We start from the raw sequence: 25,464 nt of genomic DNA, 5'->3' as shown, positions 1-25,464 counted from the left end.
TTGTTTCCTTTTTGTTTTTCAGGGTTAGGTAAATATTGCTTCATTTATCCCTAGCCAATCAGGTTCCCTCTTTTTTCCATGCCACTGCCCATCATCTTTGTAAGATGGCCAATCGCCTTCAAAAGAGTATGTGCCCTAAAGAAAAACAAACATTGCCTCTTATGTTAGCTGTACTTCCGTTGCGTCACACCAGTATGAATTTACCAGCATGAGTCAAACTGGAACTCATTACTTTTTTACATGCACTGTTAGGTAAAGCTAGTAGATGTGAAAAAAAGTATTGAAGGAGGAGGGCCGTGGAGGAAAGATTATTGGCAGCTTAGTGTGCAAACATTTATAGGCGGGAGTGTGTACCTGTACATATTGTTAGCAGGAAGCCTGAGTAGGCAATACCATTACTTTGCAGGAATCCTTAGACAGCACGAGACAAGCATTATGAGCTGTAATCTCTTGACTTTATACCTATGAGTAATACAAGAGTAACGAGAATAAGATTACATAACTTCATAACAAGTTGTGCTCTTGAGCCAGCTGCTTATAAGAGGGTCAAACAGTTTCTCAGAAGCTGTAAGGCCCTAGCTCAGGCATAGGCAAACTCGGCTCTCCACATGTTTTGGGACTACACTCCCATCATCCCTAGGTAACAGGACCAGTGGTCAGGAATGATGGGAATTGTAGTCTCAAAACATCTGGAGGGCCGAGTTTGCCTATGCCTGCCCTAGTTCATATACTTTTATTTAATTATTTTCTATATTGCTTCTCAGGAATGAAATTCTCCCCAAGGTGGTTGACATAAAGCACAGCAATAAAATAAATATATAACATTTTAAATCAGTCCCACATTACTCAACCTAGCAATCCAACAGCATAGTACTGTCCAGTCACCAATAACCAGGCCACACAAAAAAACAGATCCCCTTCTCCAAACCAGGCCATACAACCATATTCCATAATGTAGGTTGGGGTAACAAGAGTGACTTAGCACAGGGAGCATGAAACTCCTTGTTCTAATCTCGCCTAAGTTGTGAACTCATAAAGCAGCTTTAGACAAGCCACGGTTCCTTCAATCTCAGCACCCACCCCTCCATAAAATGTGAACAATTACACTGGCTTCTCTTACAGGGTTGTTGTAATGATTATAAAGATGTTTGTCCCAATCTAACAGGAAGCAAAAGGTTTACAAATAAGCGGTGCATGAAGATTTCCTGGACATGAAAGTACTTGGGCAATGCATATGCAGCCCCTGTCGCATTGTCATCAGTAGCATCATTCATTCTAGGAAAGAGGGAAGTGAATCTGATTGACTGCTTGTACCTCAAACAGATAGCTGATCTCCTTAGCCTGGGGGAAATGACATGCAGCACCTGTTTGTGTCTCCTCTGTCACCTCCTGTTGGATCAAGGCAAATGTACATGAAGCACTTTGGGTTCAGTTATTTTGTGAAACACTGTGATGGTTGCTGAATACTTTGATTTCCTGGGCAAGGGGTAATATAGCAGTATTGTGAAACTCACTGTGGTGGTGGCAGTCTCAAGATAACTGGAAAATACGGTGGTGTCATTTTGATATGCTGTCCTGTACATAAACAGAACGTAAATGGCACGTTAAGGTTTCCACTGGAAATATAAATGCAAGTAATGTGTAATGTGTCTATAGAGTAGGATGTTGAACTAACTTTTCAACTTGTTTTTACCAATAACCGCTTCTTTGGCTGCTGAAGAGGAAGTAGGTTGTTGTAGCATCAAAGAAGTCTGTTTTGCAGTGCTTTTACTTTCCACGATCCTCTCTCTTGCAAATAGCACAGAAGAGCCTCTCATTTTCTGTATCAAAATGCTTCCTAAGCCAGTTTTCTTTGGAAATTAACTCAATATTTTAACAATCCACACTAATTTCTACAATTCAATCCCCCAGACCCCACTTCTACTGTGTCTTTCCTATATGTATCTCCATTAATTGTCACGCTGTTTCTTCAGTTAGCAAATCACTGATGGAAAGTACCTATGAGAACGTTTCCAGCTTCATTTTAGCTTCATCCTGCAAAAGCCAAACCCACAGTAATTACCAATTAGGCTGCTTCTCCTCCAGTAACCAGTGAACTGAACAGATTGCAATACAGTCTTAAATCTAACTGCACATGTTGCATCTATCAGTATTTCCCAATGGCATGTGTGTTCCCAAGAGAATGCTCTTTTTATTTCAAAAGGGAGACGCTTAGATCTTTCCTGTCATCTTGAGAGTCTTATATCTGGGAACAACTAGAAACTAATAAATCCCAAGACTTATTTCACACGTTCCACTTAAAACACATTTTAGTCTCTCTCTCACACTTTTGGTATGTATGCATAAAAGACAGAAATGCTGTTTTAATAACATTTGCATTGAAGGATGCTGATGTAGAAAAGTGGATTATTTTTTTTTGTATCACCTGTGAGCGGATGCATTCTGTTTGAAGGACAGTTCTCCACCACTCATTTCTTTGCCATAAATTTACACACAGTTGGTAGTGGATTCCCCCCTCCTCATTTTACCTCTCTTACCAGACATTTGGAAGGGAACCATGTCAATAACTTGCATGCCAGTTTGCTTCACCCCTCCTCAGTTTGAGGAGAAAGTCTAATGGTGGCAAAAACCCAGCCATCAATTCATCCTTTTTTGCTGTTGCTATTGCTGCTCTGAGGAAACTGTGTGCGTCTCTTGTTTTCAAAGGGACATGTTTATGCACAGCATATTTTTTTAAAGAAATGGCATCAGTCTAACCAAAAGGCTTAAATTGTTTGGCATGGGGATGGAGCAGTCAAATGATGAGGCACTGGGCAGGATGTGGCACAGAGGCCCACCTGAAAGTGGCCCAAGGCTGGGTCAGAATAATGCCTGTGGACCTGCATCAGAGTATAGTTGCAGGGTTGTTTGGACCAGCAACCAAAGTAGGCAGGTAGGTGAACGCCTTCTCCTGCAAAAGCTTGAAAGGATGGCGGGATATTTAAAAACAGGAAAAGCAAAATTCATGAGTTGTGGTAATCACATTAGCTGAAGGGGGGGCTCCTTTAAAATAGAGGTCTCCCCTCTAATCTCCTTGTGCCTGTGTGTTCTGGCTTTGTGGGGGCAGCTGTTGTTGCACAAAGCTGATGTGCTCTTGTAATAAAGATGTGAAGAATGGAAAGGCGGATGGAAGGCAAGGCAAGAGAGTGTAGAATTCTGCAAGCTGAATTCTGCAACTTGGCATAGTCAGGTGTTCAGAACATGGGGGCAAGTCCAGTTTGAGATCTTTAGGTACTCTGGGCTACAGTTGCAACTCTGGTTATGAACTTAATTCAATCCCGAGGTCCGTTCTTAACCTGAAACCTGAGGTACCACTTTAGCTAATGGGGCCTGCCGCGCCACCGCCACACAATTTCTATTCTCATCCTGAGGTAAAGTTCTTAACCTGAGGTACTACTTCCAGTTTAGCAGAGTCTCTAACCCGAAGTGTTTGTAACCCGAGGTACCACTGTACTTCAAATCCAAGCCTCTGCCTCATTCCATGTCTTATTGTATAATGAGCAACAACAATAGTGCATTAAATAATCAAGAGTTGGCCAGGGTACCTCTGTTTTTTAGAATTCTCCTACTGAGCAATCCTATACTAACTGTTCATGTCGCCCCAATCTCTGAGCGGTGTGAGATTCCAGGGGTACCCAGGGTTTGTGTTTCCTTTTGGAAATGAGACACAGTGGAGACTCTGGTGTCTTTATGATATATGGTTTTTTACACATATATACAACCTAAGCCTGTGATGGAGGAGTTCACAGCATTAACATCCCCAAAAGGTCTTGTTTCTCCCATAGCTGCACCTTTGGATTCAAGCAAACATCAAACATTGCTCTGTCTCCCTGTCTTCCAGTTTTATGTTGTTCCTCTAGCTCACATCACTCCAATTCTCTGCTTTCAACTCTGACTTTTTCTGTTGTGGGAGGTGTGTCCCACTCACATCAAGTCCCTTAATCCCCCCTCACCTAACCAGGAAGCTATCTTGGCTATTCCAGGAATTTGGAGGCTTGATTGGTTTTTAACACTTGCTGGATCCAGGGATTAGAGGGGTTTGGCATACAACGTAACACCCCAAGCTCATGATATTACTTTTTGCTGGGTCCAGGGATACACTGCTGCTGTGCTGGTAGAATGACCACAAAATCGTGTATGACCTAGGCCTGAGAAGAGAGGTGGGAAGGTCATGCATACAGACCAATCCCTCCCACCTGGCTCACATGCCCAAGACATGCAACATGTCCTACACATTTCTGGTTGCCTTTGTCATATGCAGCTTTCACAGTTGTCTTCCTGGCTGTCAAAATTAGGCTGTAATTTGGGGAGCAAATGCTTATCCTTTTCTTTACCTGTGGATATCTGTGAAGTGTTATATACTAAATAAAGTGTTGCACTTTCCCAACTCTGAAGTGCTTATGCATTTTTACACCCACTCCATTGAGCATAAGACGGGCAATTCTGAGGAATCCTGCTCTGTGCCTCCTGCAGTTCATAAAATCACAGAATTGTAGAGCTGGAAGGGACCTCAAGGCTCATGTAGTCCAACCCCCTGCAATGCAGGAATCTCAGCATGCAGTCTCCCATCCAATTTGAAATCATACTGGACACTGCTGAGCTTTGCAAATGTGTTAGTAGCTGTATAGCTGCGCCACTAGTTCTGATATCTTCATCTCATAGCCGCCCCCTCTCCGGTTCTCTCCCTTTCCCTCTCTGCTAATAATCCTTACACCCTGCTCTGCCAGTGTTGTTGTCCCCATGTGTTATCTTGTGTTTGTCTTGCCCTTACTTATACCATAAAAGCTTCAGGGCAGGGAGCTTGTCTTATCTGTTTGTCAAGCCCTACACAAGTTCACAGGGCTGCAGTAAGTGCTTTTGATAATCCACAATAACAATAAAATAGGTCATCTTAGAAAAAGAAACAGATTGAAGGTGTGGCACAAGCTCAATTCCTCCAGCGCCACCTTCTGTTTTTTGCTTTTCAACAAGTGCACTTCCGAGTGTTGAGATCATCTCAGTATGGCGAGTGAGGAGGAATGATTAGGGGACACAGAGCTGTTGCCAATGAACTTACTCCCCTACTTTTGTAGGTCTCACTATGATTCTACAGCAGACAGGGTGAGGGGATAAATTCACACTTCCTGAAACAATAAACAAACTAAAAATACATGTACCTTTTGAATTTTGTGCTTCTCCAGATGTCATAATGCAGTTTTCCAGCAACAACAATAAAGTCTTCAGAAAGCATATATTCAGGGCAAGTGTGCATAAAAATGCAAATATTACTGGAAATAAACAATAAAATGAATTACATTGTGCAAAACTGTTTGCAAAAATATGTTTATAAGGAGAAATATATACTAAAATGCTGATGAACTTTTTTGATTACCCTTTTTAAAATTGCAAACTGATGCAGAAATACAGCAAACTGAACCTATGTTTTGAAAAATGAGAAACTCAGAGGGATGCTGAAAACGACAACTCCATCCATGCTTCACACTGCTGCATGACCATCTGCTTGGGTGTGTTGCCAGCATGGCTATAAGCTATTTGTAGGCTACTCTACAGCTTATGTGTGGAAGGGCTCTCACTCAGGTCCCCAAACTCAGTGGGAAAACTCCAAGTAACACAACAATGTCAGGACAGGGTGGCCTAAGGTCTTCCATTAACATCACTTCTGTTTACGTCATGGGGACCATATCGTATAAAAATGAGCATGTTTTCTTTGGCCTTGGAACAGCCCTTGTGTGTTGTGGTAGATGCTTGGAAAGAGCCAGGTCCCAAATTTTCCCTTGCCATCCTGTCAGAACTGGTTCTTTTCAGCCTTTCTAATGGAAGGAAATCTCTAATGGGTTGTGGCAAGCAACATGGCAGTTATATCTTTATGTATAAAGAAGGGGTCAGTAACCTTTTTCAGCCGTGGGCCAGTCCACCATCCCTCAGACCATGTGGTGGGCCGGACTATTTTTTTTTGGGGGGGGGGGAATGAATCCTATGCCCCACAAATAACCCAGAAATGCATTTTAGATAAAAGCACACATTCTACTCATGTAAAAACACCAGGCAGGTCCCACAAATAACCCAGAGATGCATTTTAAATAAAGGGACACATTCTACTCATGTAAAAACATGCTGATTCCCGGACTGTCTGTGGGCTGGACTGAGAAGGCGATTGGGCCGTATCCGGCCCCCAGGCCTTAGGTTGATGACCCCTGTATGAAGGGAGGGTTTAGATTGGTGCTTTGTGACAGAAGAACCAGAGCTGGGTTTGAGTTCTGAGGGTGACTAGCAATATTGGAAACAACATTAAAAATGCTTTGCCCAAACCCAGAAAGTTTATCATACTCAGGCCCCAAAATTCACTGCAAAGCTCCAAGCAAGCTAACAATGTTTGGTAAAATCAAGCTGTGCAGTTGTGTTAGAAAAGTCAGTAAGATAGTGGTAGTAATTTTGAGCTCTTCCACTCATTTATCACTTGATGACCCATTCCTCCATGAAATACAACTGAGCAAAAATTATAAAAAGGATGAAGTTGTCGTGAGGATGAAATAGGATTATTCCAAATATGCTGACCTGAGTTCTTCAGAGAAGAGGCAGGATATAAATTTGAGCCTATATTCATAAACCTATAATGCAGCAGTGGCTTTATGGTGCCATAGGACATTCCATCCTGACAAAATTGTATCCTGCTTGTGCTGAAATTTTCCACACTAGATCTCCTTGCCAGCAAGAGGCCTTCTTTAAAACATCAGCAAGAACGCTGCAGCAATTTCCAAGAAGGCAAGTGAAAGAACTTGTCACTTTTGCCAACGTTTAAATATTTTCAAACTATATATATTTTACTAGGTCTAGAACTGCCTTCAGGATTTGGAGCAGGATTTTGACATTTGGCAGTGAGGAAGCTGTGAGATCAGAGAGGAGCCTTATGAAACCCTGTCCAAATTAAACCAAATTTACTCTGTTTAGAAAGAGAACTACTTGCAGATGCATAGAACTTGGGTTTGTACTACTCCTTCATAATTTATTCATTGTATGCATGCCCTCTTCTCAAGATGAAACCTTGGTACAGTATTTTAAGAGAGACAGATTAAGGAAATGCTTATGCTTACTAGAGTCTGGGCAGTCATTTTCTTCCCTGCATGAATGAATGGATGGAGAGTGGCTTAATGGTATCTTTCAATGTGCTATGATTCACCCATCATGATCTCTGGTTTTTCACCAGGTGTTGCTCACATGCACTGAAACCTGTTTTTGCAGCTTTAAGGATCCCTTCTAAATTTTTGTTAATAACAAAAGCCATAATTCTCAGGATGCTCCATTCTGTACCCACATTTGTGCAATGACATTACTGAATAGACACACGGCATGGCCAGTGCCCACAAACAAGTTGCTTCATGTCCATTCAATTTACTTGGGGTGAAAATGTCTGCACACACTGGCAAAAAGCCAAGATCTCCATCTTCATTTTAATATTTGGCTACGGGTGGGTTACCCCGATACATAGCCCATGTGTATTCTGTTTGTGTAGCCCATGGCACAAGTGGGTGACTAAGCCAGACACAAGTCACATTAAAATGATGGAGACATATGATGTAAGAGATGTGTTATCTGCACCTCTTACTTTAATGTAGCTGCAACTTCCAAGAGAACACATACAATTAGTCCTGGGACATTGAGAAAGACTCCCAAGTGACTCATGGGAGCCCTGCAAAGCTACTAATGTGTGGGAAAAAAGCTACCTGTTCCCGTGCATAATAACAAGGGAGTATGTAATAGTAATTATTGTTATTGTAATAAGGGTTGGGTGGCTATATGAGAAAAAAGTGTCTGGCAATAACTTTGGCTTGGTTTGTTTTCATCGGAGAGTAAAATAGTAGTTATGTACGCAAGGCATTAATACCCATGGCCCAGAACAAAACATTGGCAGTGTACCAGAAATGCACCGTTTTGTGCAGGTGTATGTAGGTTAGGCTAAACAACTCGTGGAAGCTGGCATACGCCCTGGCATGATGCTCTGCTGATAGCCTGCAGCAGAGTGTAGAATCCAGTACCAGGCCCCCAGAGCAGCCACCAGGCCTTTGCCTCAGGATCAGTTCCTTCCTGCAAAGCTGGAAAGCAGCCCTGAACCCTACAGCATTGCAGTGAGATGCCAGGTCGAAAGCCTTGAGGTGGCACAGTAGCATCCCACAATGGGCTTTTCGGGGTAGAAAAGGGAGGGGGCTTGAGAACGTGGCAAGGATGCCTATGGCCCTGTCTGACACATAGGAAGGGTCACTGGAGAAGCTGCATGTGGCAGACAGAACTCTGTACGCTTCATTGGTGGGTGCATATCAACAGTTGCTTGCAGTGCACTGATAGCAAAAGGCTAGGTTGTCAATTCCCTGCATGATGACTACGTAACTCCCAAAAACTTAGCAGAGAGAGGTGGCGATAGAGCTCACACCTGCCCTGGCAATTCTTGGCCTGCTTTACATTTTAAGACACATAGTTTGAGATGTATAACCTCAAGTGTGGTGAATGCTAGATACAGGGCATCATGGTATCTTGGTGGGCTAAAATAGGATTTTGTTCTAGTGCAAGAACTGGCTTTCAGATTTTATTCTACCAAACAAGCCTATGATTATTATCTGTTGTCATGGTAGATCAGCAAAGAATTGAAAAAGTGTGTAACACCCTCTGTAAGAAGATGAACTCCATGATGGCAAACACAAATTATAAGTAATGTTACAGGGAATGTGTGTTTTTGAATGCTTGTATGTTGTCAGGACCTCTGCTTTTGAATGTACATTTGTGATTATTCAGCAAGAATGCTGTAGGCACAGAATTGAGATAAAGAAATGGAAGTAGTTAAGAGTTGTAATGCAACGTGCTCTATCTAAAGCGATGCAATCTGCTGATGTGCTTAAAATGAACGTTCTCATTTTACACTGACAGAGGCCTGTTGTTGTGCATAAGTGACTGCAAAACTTGAGAACATTTTGTATTTTTAGTTTTGCAGTGTAAAATAGATTAACCTGGCTCTGCCTCGCAAGGTAAGGCATACAGATGAAGATGAAAGGAATTGGTGAAAGCCAGAAGAAGAAAAACATTGAAAGAGGAAACGCAAGGCCTATGATTCACCAATGAGCCAAGGTACTGTGATCTGCCCTTTCCCCCTTCTTTGTTTTTACAGTCCCAGGCAGGCAGCAACAGCATGATGTTTTTCAAGAGGATGGGCTGCATTTGGTTTGCTGTATTGCAATGCTTTAGCTTTTACAGAAGCTGCGTCTAGTGGGATTTATTCTTTTTACCCAGCTCATAAAAGCAAAGTAGCCCTCTCATAGTCTGGCTAGAGAGCAGATGGGTATATTGAAGGTGAATCACCTTTTTCTAAGGCATAATTTTCATGGACCGCTTAAGAGAAGCTGGAAGACAGCCTGTCATAGGGTGGCAGCTTGTAAACTGGAGATTTGCCTGTCGCTTTAAAGATTTCAATGCCACAGAAGAGGATGCAGCTGCGGTACCACCCCTCCTGGCTGTGAGGCAAAACCAGAGTCCTCCTTGCTCTAGTCGCAGGTAGGAGGATGCGCAATGGCACTGTGGGAGGGGAAGCCGCAGCTGCATCCTCTTTTTGTGACTGCTGAGTTGTTAAAGAGGCAGGTGGGATTTCTGGGTTGCAACCTTGTAAGCCACAGGCAGGAAGACCCAAGCTGTGTGACCGGCCAGCTTGACTTCCTCATCGCCAAAAGGTTACAGATTCACCTTCATGTTCAGCCCAGTCCATTGGCTTGGCTGACCCCTGGAGGAAGCAGGGGAGTGCCTAAGCGGTGCATCAAGAGAGTTCAGCATTTTCTAAACCGGCTAATTAAAATTATCAGGTGTACTTCAATCCACAGAGAAGTGTTAGTCAGGGAGGGCATATTTTCTTTGCTGGGAAACAGTTGCTAGGTGAGACCACTGATAAGGCATCTTGCAGACCTATGTTAAGAAAGCTGGATCAAGTCAATTAAATGGAGGCTGAACTTCTGGCGGTATAATTGATAACCAGGACAAAATGAGCTCATGATAAGTGAGAGCAGAGAAGATGGTGTGTTCTGCTGCTTTCCTTCCCCTTCTTTGTTGTTCATTATTAGATGTTAAGAGTCTTTTGAAGCAGACTAATAAGATTTACAAGAATGACTCACAGATCACACAAGATAGACCAGGTTGGACCTGTTTTGTCTCTTTCTTTATGGCACGCTGAAAACCCAGTGACAAGAGTTCTCTCTCAAAGCTTAAGAAGACGCTGAATGACTTCAGATTCACAGAGTTCATTTCAAATAGTTCACCTGTACAATGGGCAATTGTCTGCAGTGGAGTTTTTGGCTTAGACTTCCTCCTGCAGCCACTGTTTGGGTATGTATTTCCTGCACACATTTGCACAGAAATAAACTCAACTCCCCTGTGAATAGTAGTACTTTTCAAGTTAAGTTTCCATGTGAGAAAGAGACTTTCTCTTCTTGAAACTCAACCATGTGTTTATTGAGAAAGTAACCAAGCTTTCACAGGGATCTGAAGCCATCAAGCTTTTGATTCAGTGCAATTTTCTCATCAAGGCCTGAGCAAAATGATGATGAAGAGCTCATTAATTTCTTTATATTTCTTAGAATTGATCTACTCATTCCTTTAGATGTTTCAAAATGTGGGATGAAGAGGGTGGGAAGCACTGGTACCCATAGCTGATATCCAATGTTGTGTGAGTGGATGGCTTTTTTTTAGGATTTTACCCCAAAGTTGTTGAGGGGTAGATAAACAGGCGAGAGCGCCTGTGGGCATGAAAGCAACCCGCATGGTGAGCCCCTGCAAGAGCCCGTAGGCAGGCAGGAGAGCGAGCTGCACAGTGGCCACGATAGATGCCTGCGCAAGCCGGTCAGCAGCCAGAAAACAGAACAGGGCACAGGTGGGCACTTTCAAGGGTCGATGCTGGAGAGTTACAGCTTTCCGCCGATGTGTTGACTCCTGGGCAGAACAAGCCGAACAGCAGGCACTCAGAATTGTTTGGGGGGGGTGGATTAAATTGCCCAGGGGGCTGGATTTGGCCCCTGGGCTGGACTTTGGATATGCCTAGTGTAAGGGTACTAACTTTTCTGCTATGTCTTTAATGTCTACACAAAAAAGCAAGAATTTGATGGAGAAAGCTTCATTAGATGGATTTTGTCGTGTGAAGCAAACAGATGCCCTGCCAAAGAAGAAGTTATCCTAAATCTGGGCTGGCTCAAGACCTGGCATCCTACCATCCCTTGACCCATGTGTGTCCCTGCTCCAGTTCTCCAGTTCCTATTCCTGCAGCCGCAGCTGCTCAAATGCCAAGCCCAGGAATTAAGAGTCTGTTTCTCCTTTCATCCCTGGCGGAAGGGCTGCACTGGAAGTTCACTGGGAGCAACATCCGGAGGTTTGCCGTTTGTTACTGACACTGTGGAAGGGCCAGTGGTGTGCTGATCCCCCTCTGAGAAGTCTTAAACTGCCAAATTGGTTCCCAACTAAAGTGAATGTTGATCTGCATTATCAGTGGAAGCACTACTTGTTAAGTTATGAGTGAACATAACAGACGACACAGCAATTCTTCAAACAGCTCTTATTTATTCACAGGCCAGGACAGAACTGAACTGAAGGGCTCAGTCAGCCTGCTTATATAGAACTCTATTGCCACGTTACTGTAACAACTTTCCAAAACTATCCAATCACTGAACGTCATTTTCGATCCTTCATTTGCATAACTATCTACAGTATCCCCCTGCTGCCCAGGGTGAGAACTTCAGTACATAACACTACTTATGGGCCTTTACTCCACTGTCAGTTTTGTTAGAGAATTTAGACATGGAAACCGCTGGGCTCCTTTCAGAAAGTGGGCCCTTATATTAAATGTCAGTTTTAATATAAATGACAATTTTCAGAATTTCTTTAAAATCTGCAACTGAGTGATTTTTTGATAAGATATTTAATAACAATAATAATCCCCCCCCCCCCCCGTTTTTAAACCATTGGCATATAACCAAGTGTGCTTCTGTGTCATAAAACTCTAAACATTCTTGGAGCTCTTATTTACTACCACTGGATCTATAGCAACATGTGTTTTGTGTATTATAGTGTCTCCTGTGTGTCAATGTGACATATGATTTATGCAAAAAGAATGACAGACCAGGTGAGAAAGCGTATTCCCTTTCTGTTTAAAAACTCTGTGACTCTAGATAAGAAGAGCAACCGGGAAGAAGGGAGAAGGAATGTCAGTTATTGATGTTGCAAAATTAATACGCTTGGGTTATGTCAGTGAGAGGTTAATTTTAGAGGGACTTTCACCGGTTATAAACAGCATGACCAGTCAGGATGTGGCTACAACTCTGCTCCTCCCATCATAAGCCTGTGTTTTATTTCAAAAGTCTTCACTTCTGTATTTGGTTTCTCTTTTAGGAAGCGAAACCTGAGCTTATGGTGCCATGTTTAAATTCTTCGGTCAGAGTTCATTAAATAACTTTTTGTGTTTTTCTGCAGGGAGAGTGCCTTGGATTATATGGTAATATAATATATTCTTGCTTTCAAACACTGTAAAAAGTTTGTCCCAGAATCCCCCTTGGCTCCAGTACTCAGTATAACATGAACATGCCTTATTCATAGAACATAATATGCTTAACTTGGGGCTAGTAACTACAGTCAGTTCAGTATGTGGGGATTTGGCAAAGTGGGTTTATTTTTCAAATGCTTATTATGCTTTTTCAATAGGATGGTATAGTCATGATCAGACATCTGCATATGATGTCTAAGCATGTGCCTCATTCAAATCAGTCCCTGATGGATGTCTTTCCAAGGGGTGACAGTGTAGGGAAACAAATTCAATTCATCTGCCTAATCTGTACTTTCCAAAACAATGCACAAACAGTAACACAGCTATTTAAATTCACTTATCCGAATTTTGCAAAGCAGTTCTCTAGCCAAGTAACGTGTCCAAAAATGCATGTACTGGAATGAAGTGTCTATAAAGATGCATAGTGAAAATTGCCAAAATGTGTATAGTAGGCAGAATTGCACAAATATGTGTATAGTAGGATAAATTCATGCTAAAACACTGAATTTTTATTAGGACTTATTTCTTAATAATTTTCAAGCTGATGTGGAACTGAACTAATGGAAAAATGAAAAACTAAGAGAAACCAAATTGACAGATTTGCCTATTCCTATGTGTGGAAGATTCTACCTGGGTTGCTATTGGATGTCAATGAGATAAGAATGGAAAAGAGACAATTCTACCCTGAAGTTTCCATAGTCTCCTGACTACATTGCTATATATATTTGAACCTATGGTGAGCTCTCAGCTAACCAAAATAGCACCTATACAAACTGAGTGGGCCTTACTACTCTTTGCAAACAAGCCTAATTTTGACAAGAAAAGTCAGAATAATGGATTCTATAGTTGTCAGAGGAGACACATAGTTGCTTCTGCATCTGCTGGGCGAAGACCACCATGTATTGAACTGGCCCTCTGTTTTAATTTTAAAAAACATATATTGGATTTAATGAATTATGAGCAGTGTTCAATGCAACAGTTGTGTGCTTCATTGGTTTACTATTAGTGAACAGGAAGTTCCCTTCTCTTCTCCCACTGCATACCCACACCCCCAAATCTGCTCTGGAGGGTTGGAAGACCCCCACAAACAGATTTAGGGGATGCATGAGGGAAGAGAGGTGTGTTTTTATGTTGTGACCCACCCTGTGATCTTCAGATGAAGGGCAGTTAATAATAATAATAATAATAATAATAATAATAATAATAATAATAATGGAGAAAGTTCCATTACGCAAGGAGAAATCTCTGAGAGATTTAGTGCTATGTTGAACACTATCCACAATATACAAAAGGGGTGATAAGTGAATGGGAACTTTGAACCTGCACAGAATCCCTTATCAGGCAAAATTAGAAAGTAGCTGGCACCCAGATCTTACGACACTATGACCTGGAAGTAAATCCTGTTGATATAACTGGAACTTGCTGGAGGCAAATGTTTTGTAAAGATGTAAGTAAGCAGGTGAGGTAGCCCAACGAAGAGTTCTGGATAACTTGCAAGCTTAGGTGAACAGAAGAGGGACCTACCCTGATATTCCCTTATTCAGAACTTGTTCTCAAGATACTTAACACAGCAGCCATCTCACGTCTTGTTTAGGTCTAGTGCTTTGTTTTGTTTTTAATTTTTCACACACTAAGTCCTTTTTTTTAATGATTCGAATAACTTTATTAAACACCTTCTTCACTTTCCGCAGTTCTGTGTGCTTTCTCATTTTGACTCACAGTGTGAGTGAAACAGTTCCATTTTAAGAGGCCACTTTCTTTCATCATTGGGTTCTCATGTATTTGCTGCTGTAAGCAGATTTCCAACATGCGGGGAAGTTTTACATACTCTGAAAACACCTCTGGAAATCCATAGTCGTTCTGTTTCAAATATGAGACCCATGTATTTCTACAGTCATAGGCAAATACTTTTAACATGCATGTGTCTGGTTGATGTATGCAGGCTAAAATCAAAACTCTCCTTGTTATCAGTGAGATAATCTAGTCAGTGTTTGAGAGATGATGTTGTGTAGTGGCTTTGAGTATCAACTGGGAAGTCCCCAGTTCAAATCTAACTTCAAGTCATAAAGACATTAGGCAGCTTTGGTCAAACCACTGTTCTAAGCAGAGATGAGGGCAAATTGGCATCCATGAGACCTTTATACCCAGTGCAAATAGCAGGCTTAGGAGGATATTTTTGTTGGTATTTTGGTGCAAAAAGAACTTCCATTCATCCCCAGCCTATTGTGTTCCCAGTTCAGCTGGCCTCCTGGTTGCTATGCCTGCCTGTTTTTTTTAAAAAAACCCTGCACCTTAAATGAGTAAAAAAAATAATATTTGACAGTCATGATTATTACTGACACTTTTATTTTGATTTGGAATGCTATGTTAATTTTCTATTATGCATATCTTTTACTGTTTTGTAAGCCACCTGGAGAACATATGGAACATATTACAACAGGGGCAGCCACCGTGGTGCCCTCCAGCATAGCTGTCAACTTTCCCCTTTTCTTGTGAGGAATCCTATTCTGAATAAGGGAATTTCCCTTTAAAAAAGGGAAACGTTGACAGCTATGCCCTCCAGATGAAGTTGGACTACAACTCCTATCATCCCTGACTACTGGCCCGGATGACTTGGTCTAATGGGATGTGGAGTCCAGCAACAACTAGAAGCTACCACGTTGGCTAGCCAGACTTTCCCTCCCAGCAGTCTCTTGTTTTGGAAGGATCTATGGAACCTGGTGTTGTATTGATAGTAAGGTAAAAAGGTAAAGGACTCCTGGATGGTTAAGTCCAGTCAAAGGCGACTATGGGGTTGCGGCACTCATCTCGCTTTCAGGCGGAGGGAGCCGGCATTTGCCCACAGACAGCTTTCAGAGTCATGTTGCCAACAGAATACTGTGATAGAAGCCAGAGCGCATGGAAGCGCCGTTTACCTTTCTGCCACAGCAGTACTTGCACTGGTATGCTTTAGAACTGCTAGGTTGGCAGAAGCTGGGACAGAGCAACGGGAGCTCACCCCGTTGTGGGGATTCGAACCACTGACCTTCTGATCGGCAAGCCCAAGAGGCTCAGTGGGAAAGGTGAGGGGAGAGAATGGTCTAAAGCAGTGTGCAATGCCTCTAGCTCATCTTCCCCCAATCACTGCAATGATTCCTGGAATAAGAAAGGGGAAAGCCAACAAGCTGAACAACAACAACAAACTAGAGTTATTTCTAAACAGAGAGGAGAAAAGAGGGAAGAAAGTTGTTCCTCTTACCTAAGATGGGTATCTTAAAAGAGGAGACAAGAGTATAATTCTTGAGTGATATGCAAATGAGTGATTTGCAGCACAGTTCTATACATTTCTGCTCAAAACTAAGTCACATCTAGTTAAATAGAGCTTAACCCAAACCTGAACCCAATTCCACCCTTATTTTCTCATATCTGGCTCTGGTTTCACAGCCCTAGGCCAGGATGACCTGTAAGCTTCAGTCTCAGTCACTTTCTTGTCTCTGGAGCTGCGGCATACATGGCTGTCCACAGCACTTTTTCCAGGGTGCGTGTGCAAAGTTAAAGAATGGGGGGAAACAGGCTAGTTTATCAGTGTAGTGGTTTAGAGCAGCAGTTTAGGAGGCATTTGTGGATTAAAAAAAAAAACAGATAGTGAATACCTCTTGTATTTGACGTTACAAATACATGCAAACTGAGCATGCAAACTGTGGCTATTTCCACTCTCATTTCCTTTTCTGACAGAATTCATCCAAATGTTAATCTCCACTGACCAAACACTTCAGACTCAAGGGCTATATTCCAAGCACCCCACAGGGTTATGTTAGCTAAGCCATAAGGGCTGCTGAAAACACTCCAAAATCTGGAGATGAGAAACTCGGTATTGTTTGTATTTTTGTCTTGTGAGGGACAAGTAAGAAATACAAGTTGAGTACAAGGATCTCCAGAGGAAGGGTCACCAAGCAAGGGGAAGAGGTAGGTTGTATCTCGGTCTCTCTTTGGCAGAGCTAATGCTCTTTCAGGTACATTGGGCTGTGAAGCAGATACTCTGGTCGGCAACTTTGAGCTAAAGAAACAAAAGAATATTTGTTGCTGAACTGAAGTAATGCTTGGTCTCCTAGTTAAAGAGTTACTGGATTTTACATGCTCTTATCCTCTTGCAGTGCAAGGGGCAAAGGGTTTAATAGGTTACCTGGCTTGTGGCCGATTACAATTAAAGGGGCACATTCAAGAAACAGAAATGACATACTTTTTCCTTTAGATCTCCATCCAAAGTCCGTATCACCCTCTTAACTCTAGCAGGATGCTTCAGTGCTCTTTTAATTAAACCAGAAAACAAACCATAAATCCTTCACCCAGACTTGTATCAAAGTTACTACATTTAGCACTGCACGTACAAGCTATTCAGAATAACAAATGTCTGGGTTGTCATTCATGAAGGGCCTTGGCTGTAAAAAGCCATTATTCAAGGAAGGCCCATCGCCATTTCTACTGAGACATAATAAACATGGCATGTGGGGGAGGAAATATGTGGAAATATACCATGGAGTCCAACATTTTGAAACCTCATTTTCTATTTTAAAAAAAGAGGAGATGAATAGCCTATTAGAAAATTGGGGAGGTGGAGGGAATGAAGCAAAATGTGAGGAGTGAGTGAGTGAGACATGCTCCACTAGTTCAAAATCTAGTTTTAAAAAACCAAAGAAACAGAGGGAGCCTCCTCTTAGATTCTGCCCAACTAGATTTTTCCTCGGACCCCTAGAAAATAATATTGTAAGGCAATCCTAGACATGGGAATCATACACCTACTCGTTGATATTTTAACTCCTGAATTCAAACTTCTGAATAGAAACATATGGTTGTGAGTTGGGGACAGGGTAGGCTGTATGCATGAGCGCAACTTCTAATTCCTGGAACCAGCAAGGATTTAATTGTTGGACTAGCCAGGCCAGCCTGGTAACAGCCCCCTAAGTATGGGTCCTTTAGGGTAACAGTGGCTCTGTGGCAGAGGGGAAATGGGTGGGCCTTCCTCCCTCAACTGTCTGTTAGTTAGAAAGACATAAGGCCAGAGTTGAGAGTTGAGTTGTGTGAGCTAGAAGCTGGATGCAAAAACTGCAGGCTGGAAACAGAGACAGAGCCACACGGGCGTTAATGCTGTGAGCCCCTCCATCACAGACTCAGTTTGTATACATGTGTAAATAAACCATATACCATAAAGAAACCACAGTCTCTGCTGTGCCTCATTCTGAAGGAAACACGAAGCCTGGGTATGCACCCAGAAGCCCTGGAATCTCATACGGCTCAGATTGGTGTGGTGTGCAACAATATCACTGCCTTCACTTTGATTGTGATAAGAACATGCTCTTTTAAAAGATTCTCAGAGGCCCAGGGGGTGGGTGGCTTGCATAATTACCTGAAGCCCCCTTCTTGTTACACCCTGGCCCAGTGTCTCAACAGGAGTGTACTTTCAATGTTGGAATGTTCCACCCTTGAGGGTGAGGGTACCATTCCTGCCCCTGCACCCCCAACTCACAGAACGGGAACCACACAATAAATATATGTTTGTATGCAATGTGTGCTACTCTCGTTCAGCAAAAAGATATTAACTCAGTTCTAGGATTTGTTGTTGGCATCTGTCTGTCTCGGGAGGGAATGGAAGATTGTGCCTTCAGGGGTAAAACCAAACCATTGGGAGAGTTACAGCATCTGCTGTAGAGACCAAATCAGGGAGAGACATGTTTTATTGCAGGTGGGGCCGATTTTGCTGCTACGGGTGCACCATGGCATTTTTGAGATACAGCGCTGATTATTTTAAATGTTACAATCATTTTATGAAGCCTCACTGCTGATCAATTTAGCAGATAGCTCTAGTTAATGTACTCATCCTCTCTTCCTAAGCAGCAAGTTGGATGCCAGCTGAACAAAATGCATATTCCTTCCTTGCTACCCTCACTCCCTCTGGTCTTCTCCTGTATCAGATTTTAGATTGTAACCCTCCTTGCGGCACAACCGTAGAGCCTGCCCTGATTACTTAGGAAAGAACCACGCACATTTTTGGCACTACATGAATAATATTAATTGTGATCGTAATCTAACTTTATACTCTGCCCAGGTGATAAAACCAACATTTTCTACAAGCATCTCCTTTGGATCCTTGGTGTAGTTTCTTTTGTGTGTGTCTGTGTGGAGAGGATATTATGACAGGAGAGGAAGGGTTGCATTGTTTGATGAGAACCATTAACAGCCTTTTATTGTATTTAATGGTTCTGGTTTGTAAGGAAGGGTGAGGTATGAACATTTTAATTCTCTCCCCCCCCCTTTTTTTAAAAAGAAATAAATCCTGCACCTGAGGGCATTTCCAACTCCCAAACTTTTGAAAGCTCTTTCCCCTAAGGAGCCTAGCCCTGCCTGCACAAATCTTTGAAGATGTTGCACTGTGCTCAGCAGCTGTTTCCATATTTTCAGTTCATAACAGTCATTTTTTTTGCAAGCTGTTGCTCTGGAAGCTGCCATTCGTGTTCCCCTATTCTCCCTCTGCCCTGCACTCCTCCAAATTCCTTCAACCCACCCACTCTCCATTGCATTGTCAAGCTCAGGAGGGGGAAGAAGCGACTCTCACAACCATCGTGACAGTTTATAATTATGTTCCGGAAACAAGAGAGACAAAAACGGTTTGATTTTCTCCTTTCTGCTGACACCCTCCTACATCGGTCTTGACTTAGCTTTCACATCTGCTTGGATCACAGCGGCCATGAATATTATTGACTTTTACTGTGACAAGATGCAAGTGGGGAGATCTGAATAAGATTCTTAAGGAAGGGGCCTGCTTGTTGGGTTGCTGTACAGCCTGGTGCAAAGGAGTTTAATTCCATACCAGGCCACTGCTTGCTTGCCTAAAGATAGTGCATCACTGCCACCACCAGGGGTCCTGTTAACATACAGGCCTCTGAGCCTGCAAGACAGTGACTTTCCCCAAACCACTCACATACCCTCCAACATTCCTCAGATGGAAATAGGGACTTTTGTCATGCACACATGATCCTCCTCAATCCTCAGTTTTTTGTAAAACAACAAAAACGAGCATTTTCACCACCACTACTCCAATGGAACGCACACCTTCCACTGTCTTGAAAAAACCCATTAATCCATATTCTATTCTATTCTATTCTATTCTATTCTATTCTATTCTATTCTATTCTATTCTATTCTATTCCATTCCATTCCATTCCATTCCATTGTAGATTTACAAAAAGAAAATCACACACTAATAAATACATTTTAGAAAGGGGCAAGATTAGATGTGGACACACAAATCATTAAAAAAATATCAAGACTCCTTGCAGTCTTCTCTGCTCCCCCTTTCTTCGCACCCAAGACAGCCCTTGCCCATGACTGCATACTGGAGCCAAGTGGGGCTGGGTCTCAGTGGTGGCTGCCTTTTCTTCTCCTCCTCACCTACTCTCCAGCAGCCGCTATGAGTTGCCTGATGGAGGAGGCCAGCAGTGGTGGCCATGGAGAAGAAAAGGGATGCCCCGTCACAGCCGCCGCCGTTGAGGACAAGCACCCACTCATCCTCCCCGAGCTCAGCACTGGTGGTGGTGAAATAGGACATTCCAGGATCAAATCAGAAGCTGGGATGGTTTTCATAATTCTGGGACTGTCCCTGGAAAATAGGGACACTTGGAGGGTATGCACTCATGATTTCATATTTGAGTAACAACGTGAACTTTGATTTCTGAGTTCAATGCTAAGCCACTAATCCATGCTGGCAGTAATACTTCTTTCTAACCAATCTCCAAAGGGTGCTTTTTTCTTTTCTCGTGCATTTCAGTCCGTTTGTTGGAAACTTATTGGTTGCAGTCCCAGGATCTGCTGGTTCAGCTCTTCCAACACGTCATTCCATCAGGACACCTAGTGACCTGTTTAATCTCCAGCTCTTCGCTTCTGACTTCTTCTTGTAAATGATTTATCAGCTGGCGTGGATCCCTGTTTGCTTAAGGAGGCGTGTAGTGACCTCTAGCATGGCCTGTGTACAAAGATGCAAACAGCATCTTTGATTGTGAACTTTTATACAACAAGCAGAAGGCCACCTCATGGTAAGGGCTAGAAGTGAAAGCGGACCTCTATATGGAGCCTCAAGTGGTATTAGCACTATAAACAGGGAGTTGTTGTACAACACTAGTCTTTGGAATGACTAGTTCATCATTGATAACATCTCAAATGCACCAAGAAAGAAATAACCAGGAATGGCAGGAGCAGGGGACTGCAATGGAGAGGACAATCTTTGAACAAAATTGACTTGCACATGTATCACATATTTAAATGCAGTCTCCACCAGGTCAGATTTTAGAAATGTTGATCAGAAAAAGACAGGTTTTAACAACTGGCTCTGCATTAGGTGGGCAGCAAGAGTCACAACTCACCCACAACTGGGATCATGGAGAGGGGGGCGAAAGGAGAATAAAAATAATTTTATCAGTAACTGAAAAATAGAGAGGAGATTGTTTGACTGGGGAAATTAGGATATTTATCATCACCATGTGGCAGAGAGATGGCCAGAACTCTGCAGCGACTCAAATTCTTTAATGTATTAAAAAGCAATTACAGTAACTTAAAAAGCAATATAGTTATACAAATTAAAACACTAAAATGGACAATAAATTAAAACTACTATAATTGAAACTATTGTAGTTTCAGAACAGAACAGCTGTGTTAAGTTAAATAATAATAATAATCTGGTGCCCAAATGAATTCACAGAAAATGCCTCCTGGATTTGCTTGGGAAGGGAATTCCAAAGTTGTGGAACCCACCAAAAAACCTCCTGGAGAAAGGCATATTATTATCTCAAGGGCAGGCACTTAAATGGGAATACCTTATAACATGCTAATGATGTCCCTTATGACTGTTTGGCCCCATAACACTATAAGGGCAAAAAGGAGCTCTGGTGTATGTATGTATGTATGTATGTATGTATGTATGTATGAATAATAAATACCAGTAAATAAATGATTAAAAATACATTAAAACATTAGTCATTAAAAGCTTCCCTAAACAGGGCTGCCTATAGATGTCTTCTAAATGTCATACTGTATAGTTGTTTATTTCCTTCACATCTGAAGGGAAGACGTTCCACAGGGCAGGTGCCACTACCGAGAAGGCCCTCTGCCTGGTTCCCTGTAACTTCACTTCTCACAATGAGGGAACTGCCAGAAGGCCCTCAGCGCTGGACCTCAGAGTCCGGGCAGAACAATGGGGGTGCAGACGCTCCTTCAAGTATACATAGCCAAGATGGAAGGCAGATTTGGAAGTAGTCATCATAAAAGAGGTCACTGAGGGTCTGAGAAGGACAGAGAGGGAGAAGAGAATGTGAGGAGAGTAATTATTTGCTAGAGTGAGGTAATTTATATGCAGTGATTCTGAATGGGTGGAACCAGGCCGATGTGTCAAATTCCCCAAGGTAGACTACTTAACCCAATTATCTTCATTTTATAAATGTCTACATACACATTCTAATTGGGTACTATCATTTAGAAATCTTGACTGCTGTTCTGATTTTGCTGTGGCACTGTAATGAAAACACAAGCATTTCTTAGGCAAGGCCCCTTAAGATTTGATCAGCAATGGGGCAGAACGCTGACGCAGAAAGTTTAAACCAGGAGTAGCCAACATTATGTCCTCCAAATGTTGTTGGACTACAACTCCCATCAGCTTCCCTTCCAACTTTGTGGATTAAATGAACATCAGGAGGGCTTCATGTTGGCTACCCCTGGTTTAAGCTATGGGCTTGGCTATTTTGTTCTCTAAACCCAGCTGTACTCAGCTCATCCCAGGCTATCCAAAGGGAATCCTAAGAGCTGCTTAACACATTTTGAAATGATAATATCAAATAGGCTTACCTTGTCTAATCAGTTTCACATGATTACTCTTTCTTTCCTTGATTTCAACATCACAGAAAGAGAGAGGGAGGCTTGCAAACTTAGAAGCTTATGTGGTGTGGCATATACGGGTTGGATGAGGGCACATCCGAAAGAAATATTTGTCACATTAAATTGATGAGGTCAAGCAGTCTCCTCCAATCTCCAAGGACCCTCAGTTCTATAACCATGTTTCCTGGGACAAATGGGGTGTTGAATTGCAAAATCTGTACCGTTTAATCTATAGTGTTTTATTTTTATTTAGAACTCTTTTACTTGTGTTTATTGTATATTGTTGTAATCTACCCTGGGACTTTGTGGTGAGAGACAAATAATAAATTTATAAATACACACACACACACACTTAAGAGAATGCCAGGTTAGTGTAAGATTATTGTTGACTTATATTGATTTATTGGTTTGTTTGTGGCTTGTATAGGATATTTTGCTTTTTTAATGTTTGATGTTTTGTTGTGTTTTTAAATGTGTTGTAAGCCGCCTAGAGTGGCTGGGGAAACCCAGCTAGACGGGCGGGATATAAATTTAAAAAATTATTATTACAGTATTATTATGAGGAATAACAATATTGGGGTAAGTTTATTGCCTCAGAAAGCAATGTCTGGACGGCCTTGACTAAAAGTAACCCAGTTGAACTCTGTTCTGCAGACAACTTTCTGGCCTCTTTCTTGCATACTAGAATTAGGGGTACTTCCATACCTAATGTAGCAGTGCTTTAATGTAGCTTCAAAGCCAAGGATGGGATTACTAGATCAACAGATTATATACATTCCACATCTTCGTAACTTCTGGTTGACCAGCATGGCCATAAACATAGGAAGGAACCCAGTCTGAAAAGCAGGGCACCTTAAGTTCCTTATAAGAAGGGCAGGACTTAAATGTGGTTAGTGTGTTATGTCGATAATAGAAAAGTTTAGAGAATCTCATTGCTCCTGCCATCAGAGATCATTATGAAACTCTTAACATTGAGATGGGTTGCCATAGCACAGGATTTACCTTGCCTGGGCCAGTTCACTCCAGCAGAGATCCCTCAGAGGGCCGGATTGCTCTCATGTGTGCACGCCCGCAATTTCTGGCGCCGCGGAAGTGAGTCCCCGTGCCGCGCTGGTTTAGCGCAGCCCACGGGGGCTCGCCAAGCGGGCGGCTCAGTTTGGGGGCAGCTCATAGGCCGGTTAAACGACCCCTGTGGGACGCTTGTGGCCCATGGGCTTTAGGTTGCCTACCCCTGCCATAGCATATACAGTATGCTGAAAAGTTTTCAGTTTTTCCCTGCGTTTCTAGCCTAAAGGGAAAGCTGTTTTAATATAGGGTTTCCTTCATTTATATTAATGTGATTTAATTTCAGCAGAAATCACTGCTTTTATGAAAGAGGAAGATTTTACTGATATTATCGTTTACATATACAGTGGTACCTCGGGTTACATACGCTTCAGGTTACAGACTCTTCTAACCCAGAAATATTACCTCGGGTTAATAACTTTGCTTCAGGATGAGAACAGAAATTGTGCTCCGGCAGTGCGGCAGCAGCAGGAGGCCCCATTAGCTAAAGTGGTGCTTCAGGTTAAGAACAGTTTCAGGTTAAGTACGGACCTCCGGAACGAATTAAGTACTTAACCCAAGGTACCAATGTACCGTGGTAGACTTGGCTTCCTATTCTGCATTGTTATAATAAAATATGCAAATCAGTTTCCCTGCAGCATCGGCTTATAAACCAAAGATACATATAAACAAACATGCATTGAGGTAAGGAAAGCCAGTCTTGTAAACTACAAACAGCAAATTCATTCATGCTTAGAGTTAAGTTGCTTCAAGCAGTTTCCTGCCTTACTCTAAGAAGCAAGCAAGCCCGTTACCTGTTGTAGCAAATCTTCAACAGGAGACTTAAAAGAGAAGACCTGTTTGGAAAGCAAGGATAAATATCAAGCCAAATGACTGAACAAGATGATTTGAAGGACTTGGGACTGGGCAGAAATACATTTCAGCCAGGACAGATTCGAGTAATTCAAGACATGGCTTGCAGGGTCAGGACAAGGTGAGGCAAGAATTGTATTGAGTCAACCACAGCAGGAAAAGAGGGAGAGCTCCTGAGAAATTGTCAAAGCTCATTGCTGTGGGATATCCCCCACTGGTTTAAACTTATGACCAAATACACAGAGAGCTTCCGCGACAGAACGTTCTAGGGAGTAGCTGGGCCACAGATAGGAAGCTGAGCACAATCAAGAGGATGCCATACTGAAGAAAGAAACAAGTCCCAGCCACCCTAACATCACACATGCAGAGCTGGATTAAGAAACTTGTTTCTAGTACTCTAGCAAATCCTTTATGGCCTAGAACAAACCATCAGACAACCACCTTACACTAAGCTATGAGGAGTGAAGGTGTGGCAATTTCACCACTGCAGTTCCCACCACTGAATTTCAGATAAGCAACAGCCTTAATTACATTCAAATAGAAAAGCTTTTCTGAGCATCGGAAAGGCAAGACTCTGACCCAGATCCCAACAGTGTTGTGTGAAGTGCTTTAGTTTGGGAACTGCATTTACATAATTAACGCCATGTCTAATTTAGGTCCAAGACCAGTCAAACTACAACATTATATATGCCTTTCTCACAGTGCGTTACTTGGAAGGGAGCTCTACTGAACTCAGCAGGACTTGGGTCAAAGTACGTTTGCTAGAATCCTATACTTGGAAGCAAGCCCCATTGAACTTGGTTACTGATGAACTTTGGAGTCAACACAAACAGAACCAGGCTGTATGTGCACATGTACAAATATATAGTGCAGCAGTCCAGCCAAAGTTAAGCATGTGGCTAATTCTCCTATTGCCATCCATGGGACCTGACTTTGGGTCATTTTTTAAAACGCTTGTAACAGAACTGGTGAACTTTACAGCCTGCATGCTATTTTTAAAGAGTTATAGCAATAGTGATCAGTCAGCTGCAGCATGAACGCCATCTAGTGAC

General features: G+C 42.3%; 2 long non-coding RNA genes across 4 annotated transcripts in view; one reads left to right on the top strand and one right to left on the bottom strand.

The window, feature by feature from the left end:
- LOC309364828 overlaps positions 1 to 24,343 on the top strand; it is a 29,946-nt gene extending 5,603 nt beyond the window's left edge. Inside the window, exons 1-6 of one of the 2 annotated variants that reach the window (XR_014165887.1) lie at positions 5,321 to 5,543; positions 9,012 to 9,153; positions 10,252 to 10,395; positions 12,127 to 12,181; positions 20,400 to 23,893; positions 24,122 to 24,343. This is a non-coding gene — a long non-coding RNA (uncharacterized lncRNA). Of the gene's footprint in view, positions 1 to 5,320; positions 5,544 to 9,011; positions 9,154 to 10,251; positions 10,396 to 12,126; positions 12,182 to 20,399; positions 23,894 to 24,121 lie in introns of those variants that run through there. The other variant, XR_014165886.1, reaches the window with a different exon arrangement.
- LOC309364853 lies at positions 724 to 19,699 on the bottom strand. 2 transcript variants are annotated; one of them, XR_014165894.1, is made up of 4 exons: positions 16,818 to 19,699; positions 5,196 to 5,306; positions 1,515 to 1,575; positions 724 to 1,389 (listed from the first exon to the last, which is right to left on the bottom strand). It is a non-coding gene; the product is annotated as an uncharacterized lncRNA (long non-coding RNA). The 2 variants fall into 2 exon arrangements; XR_014165893.1 differs by having other exon boundaries at positions 724 to 1,575.
- Positions 24,344 to 25,464: the final 1,121 nt, after the last annotated feature.

This window comes from Podarcis melisellensis, assembly GCF_964234715.1.
Source record: "Podarcis melisellensis genome assembly, chromosome: 1".
Lineage (NCBI taxonomy): Eukaryota > Metazoa > Chordata > Lepidosauria > Squamata > Lacertidae > Podarcis > Podarcis melisellensis.
Note: the sequence above shows the minus strand (reverse complement) of the source record. Positions and strands in the feature narration are given on the sequence as shown.